The following is a 20,944-nucleotide window of genomic DNA, read 5'->3' as shown; positions in this document are numbered from 1 at the left end:
AGCTGGACGCTCCGCGACGTTTAGACCTTCAGGGCCAATTAGAATTTGGTCCAATAAAGCATACTGTCTTCAAAGTCTCAAAAACAAACAGCGAAGCAAGGGATAATGTCCTAAAAGCTTCTCAGCGCGCCATCCTGCCCAACGGACGACCGTCCGAACTCCTTAGCTCTTATGAGCCGCGTTCCAGAGGACAGGCGACGGACTGACACCGCCGACTCGCAGGAAACGCCGGTGCACGTATACATATACGTATACATATACATATTGCGTCCGCTCTTCCGGAGAGGCGGCGCGAAAGAATGGAGCGACGACGTTGATATGCGCGCGGCACTTGGAGCGGCGGCGAGGGGGTCCGCGTAATAGACGACGAGCAGGGTCGTCACGGCACGCATAGCCGGGCGGGCCCGGTGAAAGGACCCGCGCACGCCATCTGCACCGCTTGTGGCTATATGGCGCATCCGCAGCCAACCGCCGACTTCCTCCCGGACGGGTTGTTCACCTGCAGCGTTCACACGCACAACGCGCGCTCGTGCGATGAGACTTCTCTGCCGCTCTTAAAACCGCCGACGACTCCGGGTGTGGAGTGGCCCAAAACATCTGCCCTCCTTGTCACGCTGATGGCCAAGGCAGCAGCCTACACTGTCGGTGTTGGTGTTCATAAGGCATTAAGACAACCAGTTCGCCCACTTGAACTGCTCCATGCGCTAAAATACTGCCCATCTTTGCCATTTACCAATTCACACGCAGCCTTTGTATTCTCAGCCTGTGTTGTTTACAAGCATCAGCATGGGTTGAATGGTACATTATAGGCGCGCAAGTCTTTAGCGAAGCTTACACAACAGCATCTTCGTCCTTTGTCATATCATACCCGTCTTTCCGTTGCAGGTTCTCGGTCACTCATTACCGTTCCATCGTGTCAGGCAGCCCACCCTGTGCGAATATATATACCTTACGCGCAAAAACATAAGCATTTCCATGCAAAGCAATGAAAAATGCAAAGCATGCATTTCGCATACATTTTTCAGATTACTGCATAACGCAACATGTTTTGCTTTCAGCCCATATCCACTTAAAGCAAAACAAGCTGCATTTTCTCGTAACCTTTTTTATGTGCCGGAAGCTCGCATTCAACTACCTGCGCGGTGTCTCTCCAGTATATGGCCTTCGCGGGCCTCCAGCATTCACAGCATTACCTCGTACATTTGCAGCTCTCGTCAGCGTTTGAGGACCTCCGTCGCGAGTCGAATTCTCGGCATGGCCTTCCTCGATCTACTCCTCCTGCTGCCCGCTTTCCTTAATTAGGAGCACAGCGTATATGTGGATGACAGAAAAGTCTTAGCGGTTTACAAAATTGAGTCATTCTGCTTCCTTCTGTATTTCCGACCTTAGTGCGAGATTTCGTCACGCAGTGGAATTTCGTCAGGGGCTGCTTCTTGAGAACATTTTTTTTTTCTTCCGCATACAAAACCGCAGTCGTTCAAAGCCCGACTTCCGCGTGCACGCTTCTTTCAGTTCGTCACATCTCTTACCGTATACGAAACACCAGTCAAACTATACTTCAAAAGCCTCGCCGACGACATCGCGCGAACACGAAGAAATGCCACGCAACCTCTCTCATGCTTGAAGTCCGTCGTTTTCCGCATCTTTTGTGTCACCGCGCCGTTTCCAATACTCATGCCCGCAACGAATTCGCGTCGATCCCAGTTTTTCTGCGCGGCACATTTTCGATCTCGAGCAGCCTCGGAGTCGAGCGACTGCTGGACGACGCTCGACATCCCCCCTTGTCCTCACTCTTTCCCCTTTTCTTTCTTTAACGCATTTATATAAACCCAGTTTCTTTTACCGGCACCTGTTCTCCGTGATCCTATTAAATCCACGCTGCCACTGCCCGCGTTCCTTTGACGCCCGCAGGCGCTCTTCGATATATAACTTCCCCCTATACTCGGAAAGTTGAGCGGCTCTCTCAAGCTTATCTCTCGCAACCTATATTCTTATTTCGTTCGCGTGTTTTCCTCTTCGGGCCGTCAAGAAGGGTGCGGCAATCTTAGCCTTTTGTTGGGCACCTCGTTATCTCGTTTCCAATATTCCCTGCGCCGTTGGCTGCCAAGCTACAACCGCCTCAATTTGTATCTCCTGTAAAAGCTCACCGTACACGATGTTATTGCCCTTCGGCTAGGTCCTCGAGGCCCGAAGTAATGGGACGAGCCTGAGCTGTCAAAAACAGTTCCTTTTACGCGGTTTAGTTACGCGTTTCGTAAGGTGCGCATTTTCATTTCAATGGGGGCGAAATTAGATCCAGGACGGAATTTCACTCTGGCCGCTAACGCCTCCACCCCCACCCGCCTTCCCCCTTCCGCCGCAGAGATCAATATCCTTAACTCCCGATCTTTCACATCCCCTCTGGGCGATTCGCCTTTCCTTCTTTTCCATCTCCTTGTAGAGTACTTCTTAGTATACTTTCAGTGGCTCAGACGGGTATACGTACGCTCCAAGCGATGGCCTGCACTGAAGGGTATTGTTCAATAAAGCTCGGTCGTGAACAAATTAGCTCGCTCACTCACTCAGATTCCTTCTTTCGAGTTTTCTGCGTCCAGCGGAGGATTCCAAGTGTCTACGCTTTTGCATTATCGTTCGCGTGTGCAGGTCCTTCCAAAGGGAAAACTATAAACCTCCCGGGCCACTGCAGGGCGTCTACCCGCAAAAACAGATTAGACTGTTCCGGGGCTAGACTCCGTTACTGCCGGCCGCTATAATACGTCAGAAAATGTAATCCACGAGAATGAACACAATGTGCGTAAGAGGCATGCATTACCGACCCATGAACAGGGACCGCTGGAACAAGGACGCCCGCGAGCGTTGCGCGTGCCATCGGGACGTCGGTAATATTATGTGGTCATGCATTATATGGCCTCTTCCGTCTTGACCTTAGCCGAATGCAGGTGCAAGCGCGCCATCCACAACGGCACTGCTCTAATGACCGGACCGGCCTTCGTCAGGCTGCTGCTGCTGCCCCACTTTGCGCGCATTGCCAGCGGCCACCACTTGGCCTTGTAAGATCCCTCCCCCTGCGTTGATCGCGACGCAGCCGCGCGACCCAGTACGTGGCTACAAGCATATGGAATGCCTCATCCATCTCATCGCAGGAAAACAGCGAACCAAGCACGGTATACATGGCCCTGCGGAGCCAAGTCGCGGCACGTGCCACGGCGTTCTGGTGCCATATAGGCTCGAGGTCGCTAGTTAACTCCGACACCCGGACACACTTCTATAGTAAGGGGTAAGGTAGAAACAATCGTACGCATACAATTTTGCTAATCAGGACCAAAGTCAACAAATTACCCTTCGTAACAAACTGTTCTGACATGTTCGCAAAAGAACGAATTACTAACAATTCCTGCATGCATATACTTCCATGCGGTAACTAAGGAGCGTCTTCGCTCGTAGCAATGCAGCTACCCTGCATCACGGATCACTGGGGCATCGTAATTATCCCGTCTCACCTCACTATCAAGAGGGACCGTGTCACGGCGGGTCCAGCATGCATGTTCCCTCCGGGCAGGCCGCATAACTAACCGCCTCGTCACGCGTACACCACAGCGGCAGGACTGAATCAACCGCGCGCTGCGAGAAAGCGTGCGGGGATCCCTAACCAATTCGTGTCCGGAAAAGCACCGCCAACTCGATTCCTGCTCCCCCACAGCTGGGACTCGCGGCTGCCGCAGCTCATTTCCGGGCAAACAGCAGTCGTATATACGCGTCTTCTCGAAAGCAGGTAAAAGAGAAAACATAGGCAAAGGGCTAGACGCCGTTCTCGTTTCATTTATATCGCTCGTGCGCACGGCCGCCCGCCACTATACAGCCTCACCCCATGTGTTCTGCTGCCGCCGCACACCTGCAGCGACGTTCGTGCTTCTCGGCACTCCCGAGCAAGAGGAAGAAAACACGCGCGCGCGAGACCTGATTGCGGCCAGTTCCTTCCTGGCCCGCATTTTTCGCAGTACGAGCGTGCGCAGCCAGCGCCCGCTTGACCGCGTGTAGCGAGTACAACGCATCCTATATGTTCGCCCTCCCGCGTATACATACACGCGAGGAATCCCATCCGGCGCCCGCGCGCTTGGCCCGCTATAACCGGATCGCGCAACCGGCCGAGACGTCTAGAACGAAGTCACGAAAGCTTATTACGGAGTTGAGAGCACGCTGCAGGAGGATGCGGCTTTTCTTGCAAACTCGCCGGGGGGAATAAGCGTACACGTAACCCGTTGAAGCAGCGAATGCAGTGCAGAACGGCACCGACGCACGTGCACTGCTCAAATGTGCGGCAAAAGAAACGAAGGAAGAGAAGAAATTAATAAAAAAAGTTGATCATAAACGGAATAGCGCGGGCACCGACTAAATGCGCGCACTGTACGGAGCATAGTTCGACTATAACAGGAGGCATTTCCGACGGAATGAGGGCGCATATACGTCATGCAAGAACACCCCGCATACGTGCACTTCAGTCATCGCGTGGATCACTTATAGGATCACCCGTATAATGAGGAAGATGAAGTAGTTATTTGTTGGAAAAGGTGAGATGTCTAGTAGAGCATGGTCACATACAAGAGGTTCACGGCAGAAGCCACGACAGAAGAGCGAAGAGGCGATCCGGATGCACGCCATTGGTTTTGATACGGTATATATAGAATAAAGATGCAGGCTCAACACGCATCACACGGGGACGAATCCGCTCTACAGTGTGCGTCTACAACTGAACGCGAAAGAGTACCGCCTATTAGATTGCTAATAACGAAAGCGCAAGAGTAACCACGGCGGTCAAATATATCCCCACAACACAGGGACCACGGTGTACGGACGACACTTATAAGGCACAGGAAAGACGGCCACGTCAGTTATATAGTAGCGCGCATGCCGAGCACAGTGATGCTTACCAGTAGTACATTACACCGCCTTTATTGCAAATGGCGGCTCTCACCCCGACGGTTTGCGCTGAGTGCAGGTTATGCAGCACTTAGCAGTTCGTCTACAGGCCCTGGCAGCAGCCCTCTCTGAATAGCGCCGCATTCGAGCGGAAACAATGAAGCCGCTTCTCTATCTCGAAAGCAACGTGCCCACGTGCGAAGTGCTCGCTCATTACGCCACGGTGGCTCAATTTCACCAAAGCACCGGTGTGCTAGCGAGTTGAGCCGACCGGATGGACCCAAGCCATGCACGCTCGAGCGTTCCCACGGCCGCTACACCACGAAGCAAGTGCATGCGAGCGGGATAGATCCGGGTTAGGGGGGGGGGGGGGGGGGGGGGGGGGGTTAGACGGGTGTTGCGAAACCGACAAGCACGGGCGGGTGAATGCTCACGCGGCCTACGAGCCACAATGAAGACGACAAGTTTCTCTGAGAGTGGATGCCTGAACGCAAGAAGATGGCATGAACCGGTTAAGATGGGAGCACAGTCTCCGACGCACACGACACCCGAAGGCATCCTTGAATAACGGCTAATGTAAGACATCCCGTTGGGATACTTGCAAAACGAAACAATGCGCATTTTCGCACGCTTATCGCTCTCGTGCAGAAGCATTTCGTTTTGCTGGCCCAGTCGTGTGCACCCGGAAATCAGCATTTCACCACAAAAGCAAGAGCGCTTTGCTCGCTGTCTTTTTCATTTTATTTCTATTTACATACCCTAAGAGCCCCGGAGGGCATTATATAAGAACTGGTGGTTAATTGCTTGTAATACAGAACTATGACAATTAAAAAAAAGCCACAAAATAACACCAAAATTTGGAAGGCAAGATACAGTGCAAAAACACCGATAGTGCGGTAAAAAAATATTCCAGTACAATTTAGTACACTGAACAAGAGCATTTGGTGGAACGAGCTTTTCTTGAGGTATCGATCATTAAAAAAAAACAAACGAGAAACAACTACAAGACAACTCCTCACGAATCAGTGAATGCAAAAAAAAAATTTAAAACGTCTCGAGATTGAATGTAGGACCGGAGCGCTGATTACAACGAATGTAAATCGTCCATAGTAGCAACGCTAGTGTGTTGGGACATGAACCACAGCGACTAACTGGACACACAAGTAGGCAAATTAAACCAGTACGCAGACTTAATTAAAAACAAAGGTAATGTTCAAAAGTGTCGAAGGCCTAGCAAAAGTTTAAGCTAAGCAGTGACCAGCACACCCTTGTTTATTTCAGTTGATGAAGAGAAATTGTCAGGAGAATGAGAACGTTTACACACATTTGAAAGTTATGATCAGGATAAAGACCTTGCCCACGTCCCATAAAGAGGAAGTGTATGTATTCAATGTATTCAGCCAGCACCCACTTGAAAAACTTGGACGTTGACGAGAGACTGAGGAAAACACAGCAAGCAATAGAATGATAGGTAAAATTCACGATAAAGAAAGAGGGAAGCATAGACCAGACGGAGTAAACAGAAGAGGACAATTAGAAAAAGAAGGAACTTTGACAACACATGTAATGGGCAGAAAACTACCAACCGGAGCGAGAAAATTGCAGCGGCGTATACTAAGGTAGCGAAGGGCAACGCACCTACATGACCGACGTCCGCAAATAATCAGGTGGAGCGATGAGGGCAGGAAATTCGTAGGGACATATCACACCCGTGTCTGGCGCAATTAAGGAAGGGCTAATTAAAACATCACTGGGACAAGCACGTGCCTCTTACTACTGCTGCCGCGCCCATGATGATGACGTCAACACGCAGCAAAAACGAAACTTACAAAGAAAAAAAAGCACCTTCCCCGAGACAACGACGCTCACGTCAAATCAAAGTCTGTGCACCTGCAGAGTAAGGCGGAGGCACAAGGTTCGATCAGACCACCCCCCTCGTTTACCGTCTTGCATCGCGCCGAGTGCGGCATTTATAGTCGCCCGCTCAGCGCGCAGGGGAGCCTCAATCAATGTCATCGAAAAATAGGCCTCCGCCAGTATTTGCTCCGCAGCCTATCTCTCGATGAAGCAGCGATGGCGAGTCCGTCCATCTCGGTTCTATACACGAATGCCCTGCAGTGAGCAGCAAGAGTGCGGCGCGATGCGGGTCAATGACCGCGCCGCGTGCGCTGAACAGCAATCATCCTTATCCGTCTCCCATGCCGAAAAATTTGGATTTTCCTCAAATGCATTAGAGAATCGCCTAAGCCAATAAGAAAACGAAGTATTGCCGCCGCCGAGAGAGCCACCGAAGAAGCAACACAACCGCTGATATGACGACCATCCCTGCAACGAAATTTCTGTTGGCAGCGCATTCTGTCGGTTGTGTACAGGGGCTTGAAATTGTCCGCATTCCTCGCACTATCCGCGCAATCGAAACGGATATACTAGGATCACTCGATGTGTACCAAGGCGATCTTCAATGCACACCACACGCAACAACCACTAATTACTCTCGCGTTTATTTAGTATATATCGACAAACGTCACCTGTACAACTCCTTTGAGCGGGTGCGCGGCAGCTTAAGATTTCGGTTGATTAGTAATAATGCCCTTACACTTCTCATTGTGAGTGACAGATGAGTCTTCTACCAGGACGAAACAAAGGCATATAGAAGATAAATGTGACATGGCTAATTGACAGTAACTGTAACCGCCGCATGCAGGTACGTGAAAACTGTCAGAAAGTTGCAGAATGATAAAAGGGAGCACTCCATCCACAACGCAATGATTTCGCAATACACGGGCTGCGAATCCGTTGAAGCAGTTTATGCGGACGCCTTGTTTCTGCGAAACAAAAAAAATGGTAAAGGGGGAGAAGGATGTAAAATACGGAATTTTGAACTCCCGACACGTCTGCTGCCACAGAAGGACGCTTTGTAAGGAATAGACCGCATAATTAGAGGCTCGAAGTAAGTCGCGATCGTAGTGATGAAGCGGAATTCACACAACAAATCGAACTTAAAAACTTTACGCAGCTATACTGACTAAGGCAATATGTTTCGTACCAAGAGAAAAATTTCCGAACAAAGTGAGAGGTTACAATGGCTTCCCTATTGTACCTACCCCCGTCTCCTTTTTTTTTTCTCCTTCGCAACTACAAAATTTCCGCCCTGCAGAAACCGCAATGCAAGAAAAACGCAAAATCACTCCTCTACATATATATGGTGCCAACAATTTGTTCACAGTTTTCCGCAGACTGCCATAGGTTAGAAATTAAATATTTAGGAGAACAATGTAACATGTAATGTAACAAGCTGGCTGGAAAGTATCGAAGCGCACGTGTACCAAGAACAAAACATCCAAACCAAACTAAACAACGAGCGGCCTATGAAAAATCGCGTGGCTACAGTTGCGTCAGCGACACTGCGCAAACAAGCATCAGCTTTGAACAAATTGGGCGTCTGGAAACGCGAAACTAGAATCCAAACTGGCAGCGCTCCATCGCGCGAAAAAAAAAAGACAAAAAAGAATTCTAAGCTCTCTCGCACGCACGCACGCACGCACGCACGCAAGAGAATGGCGCATTGTGCAAACACACCGACCACTCAACAACGCAGCAAACCCTCCAAAGGGCCATCCATCTTAAGTCCGCGGGCAAACATAAGGAACAAAGAGCAGCTCCCAAACATAATGGAGTATAGGCGCTCGAACTTTCCCTTTAAAAGCTTGACACTTTGTCCTTCGGCGCGGCACTACACGGAATTCGCACCAAGCGAGATGTTTACTCCGACGTATCCTGCTCAAACAGAACGGGGTATGCGAGAGGTATACAGTAACGAAGAAATGACGGACGCGCTAGAATGCGGCAATATCTTTGCCAGGGTATCGAGTTCTCGAGCGCATGTTCCTGTGAGAAGGGACATAAAAAAGAAGGGGGGGGGGGGGGGGGGGGGACAGATGACACACGAGGAAGACAGGCGAACGCGGCTGTGCTCTGCACATATCGAATTTCACGGGAATTCGCCATGCGCCGCTTCGAATCGCCGTCTCCCGGAATCGATGCGTCTTTCCCTTTCTTGTCGCATGCGGCGCGATATATATCGAAAACTCTGCGCATTTGGGAATTCTCGTGCGATTGGAAGGCAGACAGAGCGGGCGCCAGGGGAAATCGATGGTGACGTCAAAACGAAGCGAGCAGGAACGTGCTCGTCCAGGAAACTCGGTGCCGCAGTAACGAAACTGCTTCGCTTCATTTGAAATGCGAATTGCTGTTTCTAGACGCGACGTATGCCAACAGTAAGCAACCAGTTAAATGGGGAAAAAAAAAAATCTTCCCAGGGGAAAAACAAGCAAAATTCGGTAGGCGATATCTGAGATCCCTTAGTGCCTTAGAAGAAAAAATGTAAAAGAAAAAAAATCGAAGCGTCTTAAAGGTAGTGAACTTTATGTTATCAGTCTAAGTAAGCGGAATTTCCGGCACAGCTGGCTACGGAGAGGAGGCAACCGCATTCGACAGTTGCGGTTAAGTAAATGTCACCGTAGTTTAAAACTAATACTGGAGGATTGGTTTGTGTTTTGTTTGTTTTTTAAGGGGGTTTAACGTCCCAAAGCGACTCCCGCTATGAGGGACGCCATAGTGGAGGGCTCCGGAAAATCTCGACCGCCTGGGGTGGGCCGCGGTGGCTCAGTGGTTAGGGCGCTCTACTACTGATCCGGAGTTCCCGGGTTCGAACCCGACCGCGGCGGCTGCGTTTTTATGGAGGAAAAATGCTAAGGCGCCCGTGTGCTGTGCGATGTCAGTGCACGTTAAAGATCCCCAGGTGGTCGAAATTATTCCGGAGCCCTTCACTACGGCACCTCTTCTTCCTTTCTTCTTTCACTCCCTCCTTTATCCCTTCCCTTACGGCGCGGTTCAGGTGTCCGACGATATATGAGACAGATACTGCGCCATTTCCTTTCCTTAAAAACCAATTATTATTAACGTGCACTGACATCGCACAGTACACGGCCTCTAGCATTTCGCCTTCATCGAAATGCGAAATGAGGCCGGGATCGAACCCGCGTATTCCGGGTCAGCAGCCTAGCACCATAACCACTGAGCCACCCCGGCGGTTAATAATACTGACAATTAAAAAAAAGTTGCGTATTAAGAGAGTTAATCAGGTTGTGCAGAAATCGCCTTACATCACACTATAACCGCGCAGCAACGCCACTTGAAAAATAAGCCCCACACAGACATCACAGACTTGCTAACGCGGCCGCGCGAAGCCTAATTCGCCCAAACTTCACCGCCAGCTGGGCTTACAAACAGCCGGCTCAGCTGGCACGAAGCCGCAAATGAAGCTGCGGTCCGTGCCACGGTTTTTTTCAGAGAGCGAAAGCCGCGCCCGTTCGAGCCGACGCCCCCGGTCGCCGTATTAATAAACTTCCGGCAACAGGGACACAGCATGCGCGCACAGTTCAGCGCACTTTCCACACTTGCGCTTCCCGGGAACGGCGCGGCGGAAGCCAGAAAGCGCATCGCGCTGACCGCGCGCTCATTAGGACGCATGAGTGATGTCGCCAACCGAATCCCACAGCGTGGTTTCCGCTTCGGCTAAACGGCCGCAAATTTGCTCACTTCAAGCAGATCTGCGCGGGTGAGTGCACAATTCACAGCAGCCGAAGAAATTTACCGGTTCGGCTCAAGGCGACTTCCGCAACGAGTTTCAGAATTTTCATTAAAAAAAAAACGGGTCTGATTTTGGGGTAAATTATAGTTTCGCTTTCGAGAACATTACTCGTTCTCTGTAGAGCAAGAACGAAGTGGCGGCGCGAGGTCAGGTATGGAGCACGTGTACGGCCGCCGTGACTTCTTGCATCATGAAGCAAGCGCTCTGGGCGGAATGAACTCCGACCCCGGTCGGTGGAGGTCGAAGGTCAGCACGTTTCGACGTCAAACGCTGCTCTTATATATGACCGCGTGCCGCAGCTGCGTTGTTTTATGGCACATACAGGCAACTAAGGCAATCATGCGCCAAACGCAAGGTTGAATATTTCTGCTTGCGGGAGGTGCGAAAAGCTTTTTAAGATATTATAACTTATTTTCGAACCCTGCTTTTTTTTAAGAGAAGCAATAAACACCGGAGATTTCGACAAATGCCTTTTCTCCAAGGACCAAGCTGGGGTGAAAAGGGATTCGTTCGGTGCAAAACTGAGTAAAGTTTTACTTTATAACTTCTCGAGTTTTGTACATGACAGTAAGATGGGGTTTATTGTGAGCTCGTCTCCACTTCCTTCATATCTTGGTTCTTGTTTCATGAGAATGAAGTTATGTGTCAGATGTGTGTCCGATGCGCAGCCGACATAAAATTAGTTCGATGAAGCATTCTTGGTGACCACGCGATTTCCATGCCTCAATGATCGGCTTCACTAGGCGTCGTTTGTTACTTCGCTATCCCACTACGCTTGCCATTCTGCTTTCAGTCTTCCCTGTACAAATTCCATGACATCTTTATGTGTTATATTTACTTGTTGCATTCTTGAATTACGGGCTGCTGCGGTAGATGTATCAGCTCTCTAGTTTCCGCTGATCCCTATGTGGCTATGAGTACCCAGCAGGACTTAATTTCGAGGCCTTGTGTTTCGGCTGTTTCTACATTATGTATGATATCTCTAAATAAAGTTACTATTGCATTTCTAGAGTGCAGTGCTGCGATAAACAGAAATAAAAACGGCCGCACACAATATGAAGGCGCTTTTCTACGGTGGTCGTGTGCAGGCTTCAGAAATCTCGAGCGTCAGGGAAGAGTGAAAGAAGGAGCACATCTCCGGCGTACTGCATATGAGAGAACAAAGTTCACTGTGAGACCTATAAAAAAAAAGTTTTTCGACAAAGACGTCACCATTACACAATACACTGCACCCAACTTGCTCGGTACGTGTCTCAAAGATCCCTAAATGTGCTCGAAAACGATGCAAATACGTAATTACAATCAATAAGCAAAGCGTGAATCTTGCGCAGAAAGGCAGGGACGCGCATATATATCGCCGGCGCCGTCCCCACCATAAATAAACAATGTACTGATTGAGTGCACTAGCTGCTTCTACCTAACTACCAAGAGCTAACAATGAATTACATCTGGTTAGTTGAACCCCCTCTTCACTGGTGCAATCGTGCCCGTCCCTCGCTGCTGCGCACCTTCTCGCCCACAAAGACAGCAGAGTCTTTTCGGCGGGCGGTAGCCGCGGCGTCGTTTTCTCCCACCGCGCGCGGTTACGCGGAGGAGAGCCCGTCCGTGCGAGCAGCGTATACGGTACACCGGCGCGAGTCCCCGCATTTAAAGTGGTTCTCACGACCTCCTCTCCGCCGGCAGCAGCGGAAGCGCTGTCATCCACCGGGCTTTGGAAGAAGAGCAGGAGACGAGAGGCCGCAAGGCGCAGTAGCCGGCCAGGCAAAGTGACGCGCTCATTCATTCCGCTGCAGCCCGGCTCAACCGGAAGAAAAGCCGACGGGGCACTTGTGGCGCCATTTGATAACAGAGAGAGAGAGAGAAAGGCAGGTGGGAAAACACGGGGAACCAGGATGGGCGCGCCGAAACAAAGGTCCTCCTTGAACTTGCGCTGCGCGGGGGACAGCCGGTCTCTCTTTTGGTCCGATGCCGCGCTCGCTTTCCGAAAAGAAAAGGGAACCCATAAAACGAGCAAGCACTTGGTAGAAAACAATGCGGAGCTGGAGGCAGACTGGTCCGTGCCCAGCATGCCTCGTTTTTTTTTTCCCCGAGAATCGTCATGGCTATAGACCTTGAAAAGCGAGCGCTCCTGGAACACAATGAGCCTGGCTGGAACCGTCCTGTCTGCGTGCAGCGCACCTGACGCAAGGTCGAGATTCACGGAGACGAGACGGGAGTGGTGTCCGAGCGTACCGCGGTTAAAGCCAAGGACACAACGACGCGCTGAGAAGGCGCGTAGCAAAACCACGCTAATGCTGAAACAAACGTCAGACCAAGCGACCGGAAATCGTGCCGGTTTCCAGATTCGCAGAGAGTTCCGCAGGCGTCCGTATAGGCGCAAGATCAGCTTGGATATTGGCCGAGGCCTTATCGCCTCGTAGGACGTCGTGATTGGTCGGTATACACAGTTTGCACCGACGTCACAGACGCTGCCATCTTTGGGACCAGAAAGCGCAGCGAAACCCTGAGCGTATTGCTAATCCGCGCATCGCCAACTGATTGCCGCGGACACTGTGGAAGCGAGCATCAGTACCCAAAGATGGCGGCCGTGACGTCATATGAAATCCATTTGTACTATAGAGCATGTACCTCCACTACACGAATTTGAGGCTGTCTGGGAACAGCGCGCGCTGACTGCGCTATTGCCAGACTTGCTATATATACAGCGCTGAAACAAATTTGCAGCACGAGACGAGAGAGGGGGGGGGGGGGGGGGGGTAAAAAACTATAAACACACAACAACAAGAAAGCTTGGATTTCGTACAGTCATCCTACAGCACCGGACAAATGTTCATCCAGATGCCAGTCAAAAGCCGGGGGAGGAAAAAAAAAAAGCAGCGCATCCACCTATTGATTCGCGCTTTCCCCTATTTTATTTGGTCCAGATGAAGAGGACTGCGTTTTACCCTGCCTCGTCGGTTCCGCGGCGCTGCAGCAGCGCGCCGAGCTGGGCAAACTTAAATGGAGTGCGTTTATCACGCCAAGCGCGGAGACCTTGTAATGGAGTGCACTCGAGTACGTACTACCCCTTCTCTGCAACCCCCCCCCCCCCCCCCCCCCCTCTTTCACTCAAGTCCAATCGTTTCGACGTGCGGCGACTGAGACGCCTGAGAGGTACGGGCAAGTGGATTTCTGAGTCTGTATTCGCCGCGGAATACCGACGAACAAAAAATCAAAGAAACGCTACGCGTGAAGTGACGCTGCGGCCGGCCATAACAAAACAGACAGAAATGAAAGGATAACCCCGGAAGGCGGGATAACCGAGACGCGAGTGAGTGCTATTATTTTTGTTCAGCGCAGATTAGCTCTTCCGATTTGGCTTGCTAGTAACTGGAACAGCACAAAATCGTTGCAGCTTGAAACTTTGAGGATCGTAAATTTAAGGAAAATTGCAGAAGATATTTAGAAACCGAATATGGGGAAAAAGGTCAAGCAAAGTGTGCAGCTCACGGGCGGGAAAAAAAAATCCGATTTCCTTATTTTCTTTTCTTCCGCGTCGTGTTACAGTACACGCGACCAACAACCCTTGCGAGAAAAAAGAAAGTGATCCCAATTTTCGAACGCGACAGCTCCGAGAAGTATATAGACACGCCGGCGAGCGGTTCGCAGAAGCGAATTACAGGTTTCACAGGCGCAAGAAAGAAAGAAAGAGATCACGATAACAGTGAAAGCGAACCGCATGCACACCACCGCCCGAACAAGGCATGCATTCGCCTCGCAACGGCAGCACCAGCGCTGCGTGCCAATCAATCGGGCACGGTGGTCACCGGCGACGCATGCACGGGCAGCAAAGAGTTCGGCGCCGCACGACAGGCCGCCGTCAGTCGCGGGGCACGAGGTCACGGTGGGCAAGAAAGGGGGCGCGAGCCATTGGAAAAGCCGAGCACGCGCGCAAGGAGTGGACAAGGGAGGGGGGCGTGGCAGGCTGCAGTCCTTCGCGGCCGTCAGTCTTCGCCTGGACAGCGGGCACTGCAGCAGCAGAAGCAAAGCGCACAGTGACTGACCCCAACTGGTTCCGACGGCTCGCTTTCTGCAAGCAGCCCCGCTCACGCAACCACCTGTGGACGGACGGCGTAGTTTTTTGCGCACGGGAAACTCAGAATGACTATATATGCCTTTAGTTAACATCGGACATGAAAGCGGCGAGGGAAAATTAGCTGACTTATAACAGCTTGACTAACTTTGGGCCGCGATATTTAGCGAGAATATCGCAGAACCGTGAAGAAACCTGCCACTGAAAGAGCGAATCATCTACTTTTAGCGGGAAACGCAGAGACACCGCTGTAGGCGTGCTACATATACTACGTACGTTTTGATCGCCGTAAGCGGCCCGTCCTACATATAAGGCGCGGCCCGTGCTAAGTGGGACACCTTCGGCAAACAGGATAACGGCAAACGCGCACAGCAGTATACTAAAGCGACAGACGAGGTAGTGTATAGTTAAAGGCCCGCACATCCCAGAAGCGAAACCAGTCAGACCTGTGCGACCCACAAATCGAGCCGCCCCTCGTCGCCCGCACGCGAACCAAGTGGCTACACATGCGCACAGGGATGAAACTCAACGCGAAGGGACCTCCAAGCGCTGCCGCCGGCCGAGCAAGGCCTCCACGCGGCATTGCTCGCTTCCTGCAGTCCGCGTACGAAGTCCGTATCTTCGCGGATACGGACCGTGTCACCCCACCGCGTGCATCACGCAGAACGATTCGAGCGAAGTACTGAGCGCCGATGAGCGAATACCAGCGGGATGCCGTCACACTTGCGCTGGGAACAGCGGGGAGGAAGGGTGGGTCAGAGTCATCACGTCGTCAAGTCCGCGGACGAAAGGAAAATGGAACGCAACAGAACAATGAACGGGGGTGGGAAAAACGGCGAACGAAAGATGTCTTCGTCGCGCACCGTCCTGTGGCACCGACAACTCTGAACGTAGAAGAGACAGGACACATGGCGGGGAAGCTACTATGGCTGCAGGCATTACGGCAGCGGGTCACGAATATCGTGACGGGGCGGAGTTGGTGCGCGTTTAACGGAAGAAGTTACGTGTGTGCTCAGCAGCTCCGAAAACGTGACAAACGCGTCAAGGCTCCTCGCACAAAGGGCGATGCCCACTTTTCACGCGTACACCTCTTCGTTCCACACGCGGCGTTAAGGGAAGACACCGTATACATGCGTGCGCTGCGACGATGGAGGGTCGTATTGGCGCTGTGACGTTTGTTTGCCACGGATATGGGGCCCTGCATTCTGCAGCCTCTCAGTGCATTCGAATACTGGCTGCACAAGGCGCACACACTGACAGCTGCAGGGAGAGGCAAGTTCCGTCGTCGAAGATGCTCCAAACGTTCAGGTACGGGAATGAAGACTACCCTGGATCACGTGACGCGAAATAACACAATGCACAAAAGCAGAAACATATCCGGGTTCGACATACTGGCCTGCAGCGATCCGCCAAGATGGTAGCTAGCAGCTAGTCGTGACAACCTACACGTAACTTGCACACCGACGCCCTGGCATTGCTGCGCAGATCAAGAAGCATGCGCAAATAACACACAGCTAAGGAGGCCACTTTGACTGCTGCAAATTACAGGTGATGTAGATACAGGGCGACCAGAAAGAAGGTTATGCCGTAAGTAGCCTTCTACACGCGTGCAGACAGGTACCTAAGTTCCTTCAACACGGGCACTCCAATGTTCTTTGAACGCACCCTCAGCTTAAATTGGTTTAGTGTTGCAAATTTTGCGAACCACGAAATCTACTCAGGACCGGCGTGCTGGGCAGCATCGCGAATGCTAACCAGGCCGGCATCGAAATAACTCTGCTCACTGCAAAGGCGACATCCCTCGGCGGCAACTAAAATCGCTTCCGCGCTACACCGGTGGCATGTTTTCCGCGTCCACACCTCAGCCAACCTCACCTGCGCAATCGTTGGATGACGACGAGTGCGCGCTGCCGTCGCCCACTTCTCCGGCACTGCCAGCAGGCTGGCCAATGCGTCACGACGAGACGTCACGGTCGGGCATATCGCGCACACGCAGAGGCCCAGCGCTACACTCCACAAACATTCGGGAATCGAACGAACACGGAGGAGAAAGAGAAGAAAAGAAAACGCACACTGCGAAAGCACAGGCACGCCGGCGGCCCCGATCACGGTCGATGCACAACGACGTCGGCACGGGCCGCGAAGATCAGCAACGGCAGCAGTTCGATGCGCACGGCAGCGGAACAATAATGACGCGAAGACGGCTGCGCCGACGGAGAAAGGAATTCCAACAAAGGACGGCGCCGGCCGACGGTTGGGCCGAGAGTGTTGTGCGAGTGCCCCGCGCTAGCGCCAGCCAACGATCGCCGCCGCTCGCGCACGTGTATCAGAAGGCTATATCTATCGCGCGGCGTCTTCCTCCCCTTGCTTTCTGGGGGAGGACCCTCTCCGGAGAGCGGGGGAGGAGGAGAAAGAGAGAGAGAGCCCTTGCACATCAACTCAGCCTACTCTCTCTCTCTCTCGCTTACTAAGAGAGAGTCTGAAAGAGGGGGAGAGAGGCAGAGCGTGGTCGCTCACTGCACAAAGCAGCTACTTGCTTCTGCTCAACTATAAAGACACACGCATACACACACACAGTCGCGCGGCGGTAAGGACTGGAACCAGGTCACACAGGCCGGCGGCGGCTCCCTTTCTCTCGGCAGGGCCGTCCGACAGCCGTCCTCCAGCGATCGGCATTTTCTCCCTTCTCCGGCCGTGGTGCCTCCAGTCAGCAGCGAGTGTTTTTGTTTTTCTCTCTCTCTCTGCCATCATGAGCCGTCTACGGGTGATACAGATGCCGTCGATCGACAGATCACGACGACCACTGCTTCACTCGGCTGGTCCGCTGATACGCACGCCACCGAGGTCGAGCGTGCACTCATCCTCAACGGCTGGCATATACAGCTAGCAACGACGAAAAGTACACACAGCACAGTCTCCGTGTGCGTGCAAGAAAAAAAAGACAAAAAAAAAACTGGTCACGCGCTTCACCCAGACACACGCCTATTTGCTTTAAGGGCGGGTCTCTACCGCGAACTGCAATCTCGTAGCTAAATATAATGCCGCGCTTATCAAGAGCGAAAGACGGAGAAAAAAAGAATGATCGCGAGCGACTAGCCAACGCTACCGCTCGCCTTCGCAGCGCTGGAGCTAAATAGAGCGTACTCAGGCCGCGAGCGCGGTTAACCGCCTTTCGCTTTCATTCCGTTTAACCTTCACGCCTTTCTTTCAAATTGTGGCGAAAAAGCTGAGGAAAGTTTCAAAGTAGGTCACTGCTGCGGTTGGACGGATAACAAAAAATGAGGCGTACAAATACAGAGTTCGCAGAATGCGGCCTGCAGAGGAAAGCGGAAAACTCCGAACAACCTACCGTCAAAGACCACGAGTACTCAGCGAGTGAACAAGACTCGATCGGGCTTCCTGCTGAAGTGTTTACAACGGAGGAACCTATATTCAGCGCTTTTCGCGTGTGCATCTATCTCCTCGACAGACAAGAGAAAATGGGTTACGACGAAGCGCCACGAATTATCTGCGCCGGTAACAAGCCGAAGCGGCTCAACTCACTTTTATCCGTAGTTCTTCGGTTCTCCGGGCCCTATTCGCTGAGACGAGTAAACGAGGCTGTTAATCTCAGGAACCGTGTGCTACGGACACAAGGGCGACCCTGTATACTTAAGTGTTCTCACCTTTCTCTCCCCCCCCCCCCCCTTCCCTGTACGGCGTTCCACAAGATGGCGATAAAGCGCTTATCTTATACGCGAGGCTACGGAGAAGTCAATGAACCAACGCACGACATTCTCCGACAGCAGCCACGACATTCCTGAAAACACGCATACGATCAACTTTATCAGTTGAGGAGAAAGGTGCACCCGTGCAGCAGGCGGCAGTTTTTATAGCGACGAGACCGGCCTGAGGGTTTTCGTCACTGGTATACAACTGTGTCGTCCTCTTTGCACACCGTCTGTGACTTCCAGCGCAAGACGCAAACAAATAATAAAAAAGAACGCTTTCCACAGCAAACAGCCTCGCGAGCTCGTTCGGGAAGTATTTACCATCATCAGACTATTCCCATCAATCTCCAGCTTTGTATCATCGAGCGGCTGCATGCCCAAACGATGCAAACGGGTTGGCCACACACGCATCTATGCGCCCCGTGCCCAGACGCCATAAGGGCACCAGACAATGGCAGATTGGAGCAAAGCGCAGCACATGCCAAACCAATATGCAAATACCCCCACTATAGCAAACCGTGCACATAACCCGCAAAGCACGCGTGGAGAGGTACCAGCCTCAAGCGTACGTACGAGAGGACGCAATGGACCATTGAGAAAAAAAAAAAAAAAGCGGAGGGGGGGGGGGGGGGATATACGCCACGGCAGCCCCGCAAGCGCATCTTGCTCTTTACGCCCGCGCCACGAAGGGGCCGACGAGAGCTGGCTCGCCCGTTATGAAACAAAGGGTGATGAGCCCACGGAGCTCCAACGCGCGTTTCCTTGCCATACGGCGAGCAGGAGAGAAGATTTTGCTTGGTCTCTCTCATATATGCGATAACCCCGAAAGCGTAGAGTAGAATGGCCCAACGAACCAGCTGCGGCCTATACGACACTACCTACAAAGGTGAGTAGCATGCAAATGGGGCTGGGGAGCAGAGGAGCCGGTCTATTTGCATTTTTTCCCTTCCTCTTCATTCTTCCCTTCTCCTCATCTGTTTTCTTCTCTCGTTTTTTTGCACAGACTTCGGAGAAAATCTGCAAGACATGAGCGAGAACAAGCCGACGACGCGAGGCGCCGCCAGCATGGGAAAGCAGGCAGCGAGCAGAATTAATTACGTCGCTCTTGTTTTCAAACAGAGTCCCCAAAGCACCCCTTCCTTTATGTACGCAGATTCTTAAATGGGGCTCTGATTATACGACGGCACTAGACAAGTCGTCGCTAAAAATAAGCTGCCATTCGTTTTCTCTTCAACCTCTGTTCCCATACTCCGGAAAATAAAGCACCCGCGGGCGGTTAATTGCACGAAGCTTCGCCCGCCCACATATTGCGGCCGGAAATAATCGAAGCCGACCGGCTTAAGAGCTACCCGTCCGCTTTCTTAATATGATCCAAAATTGGTCCAAAACCTATATAAAGCCTGCCTCTGCGGATTCCTCGTGTCACGGCCGTCAAATCCTTCGCTGCAGAGAGCTAGACGTCGTCATCCAAGCGGAACCTCGCCCTCCCTCCAGCCACCCGACGCTTTTCTTTCTTCAACCAAGTTAGTACCCGCCTCGGTGGCTCAGTGGTTAAGGCGCTCGGCTATACTGATCCGGAGTTCTCGACCGCGGCGGCTGCGTTTTGATAAAGGCGAAACGCTAAGGCGCCCGTGTGTTGTGCAATGTGTGTGCACGTTAAAGATCCCCAGGTGGTCGAATTTATTTCGGAGTCCTCCACTTCGGTACTTCGTTCTCCCTTTCTTCTTTCACTCCCTCCTTTATCCCTTCCCTCACGACGCGGTTCAGGTGTCGGCCGATATGTGAGACATACTGCGCCATTTCCTTCCCCCAAAACCAATTTTCAATTTTTTTTTTCAAGTTAGTAAAACTCGGCCCTTCCTACATTTTCTGGTTGATAGTATCTGATTAGTAACCGTTCCTTGAACCCTAAAATAAAGTCGTAGAAGATAACTGACACGGACTGTTGCGCGAAGGCAGTTGATGTTTTCGACTTTCTGTCCTTATGCAAAGGGGTCCGCACTTGTTGACCGCTGCAAGCCAACAGGTAGGCGCACACACCCAGGCGGGAAGACGCCTCAGAGACAGGCACTCGAGTCTCACGGCTGTCTCTCTGCGGTCATCGGTGCTGTCAGCAAGGACGAGGCAGGCGCCGACCTGTGCACCAACGAGCGGTGAACGCCGTCGCTGAACAGCGATCACGCAAACAACAAAGAAATAAACGCAAAGAGAACCCGCGCCGCGTGCACAAAGGCCGCGAGACAAGCGCACTGACGACGGGCGTAGAAGGGCGCGCACGTCTGTCTCGTAATGCATACGCGTTCCGTCGTCGTCGCTCCTCGTGTTTCGGGCTGCAGTGACACCGGCGGCAGCAGCAGCAGCAGCTGCCCCCCACCCCCGTCGCAGCTAGACAGCCCTGTCGGCCGAGACAGGCGACGGTGCCAGTGCCTCGCGCGCACTCGGTGGCGCCACATCCACACACATGTGGTACACTGGCACACGAGTGGAAATAGCTATACGAAACGAGTTTCGACTGGAGCGGCAGCGTCTTCGCGGGTCCCTCTATGCACCAGGGGTGCGATTCTTGGTCAGCGTGCCTCCAGCAGCGCGCAC

General features: G+C 52.1%; 1 protein-coding gene across 2 annotated transcripts in view; it reads right to left on the bottom strand.

Annotated features, from left to right (window-relative positions):
• Positions 1-20,944, bottom strand: part of LOC144125517 (transmembrane protein 198) — a 94,003-nt gene that overhangs the window by 36,794 nt on the left and 36,265 nt on the right. The window contains exon 1 of one of the 2 annotated variants that reach the window (XM_077658983.1): positions 16,518-16,967. The exons of the other annotated variant lie outside the window; for it this stretch is intronic. The gene's annotated coding sequence lies outside the window, so the exon portion shown is untranslated. Of the gene's footprint in view, positions 1-16,517; positions 16,968-20,944 lie in introns of those variants that run through there. 2 annotated transcript variants of the gene reach the window in all.

The sequence above is a fragment of the Amblyomma americanum genome, chromosome 3 (genome assembly GCF_052857255.1).
Source record: "Amblyomma americanum isolate KBUSLIRL-KWMA chromosome 3, ASM5285725v1, whole genome shotgun sequence".
NCBI classification, from domain to species: Eukaryota; Metazoa; Arthropoda; class Arachnida; order Ixodida; family Ixodidae; genus Amblyomma; species Amblyomma americanum.
Note: the sequence above shows the minus strand (reverse complement) of the source record. Positions and strands in the feature narration are given on the sequence as shown.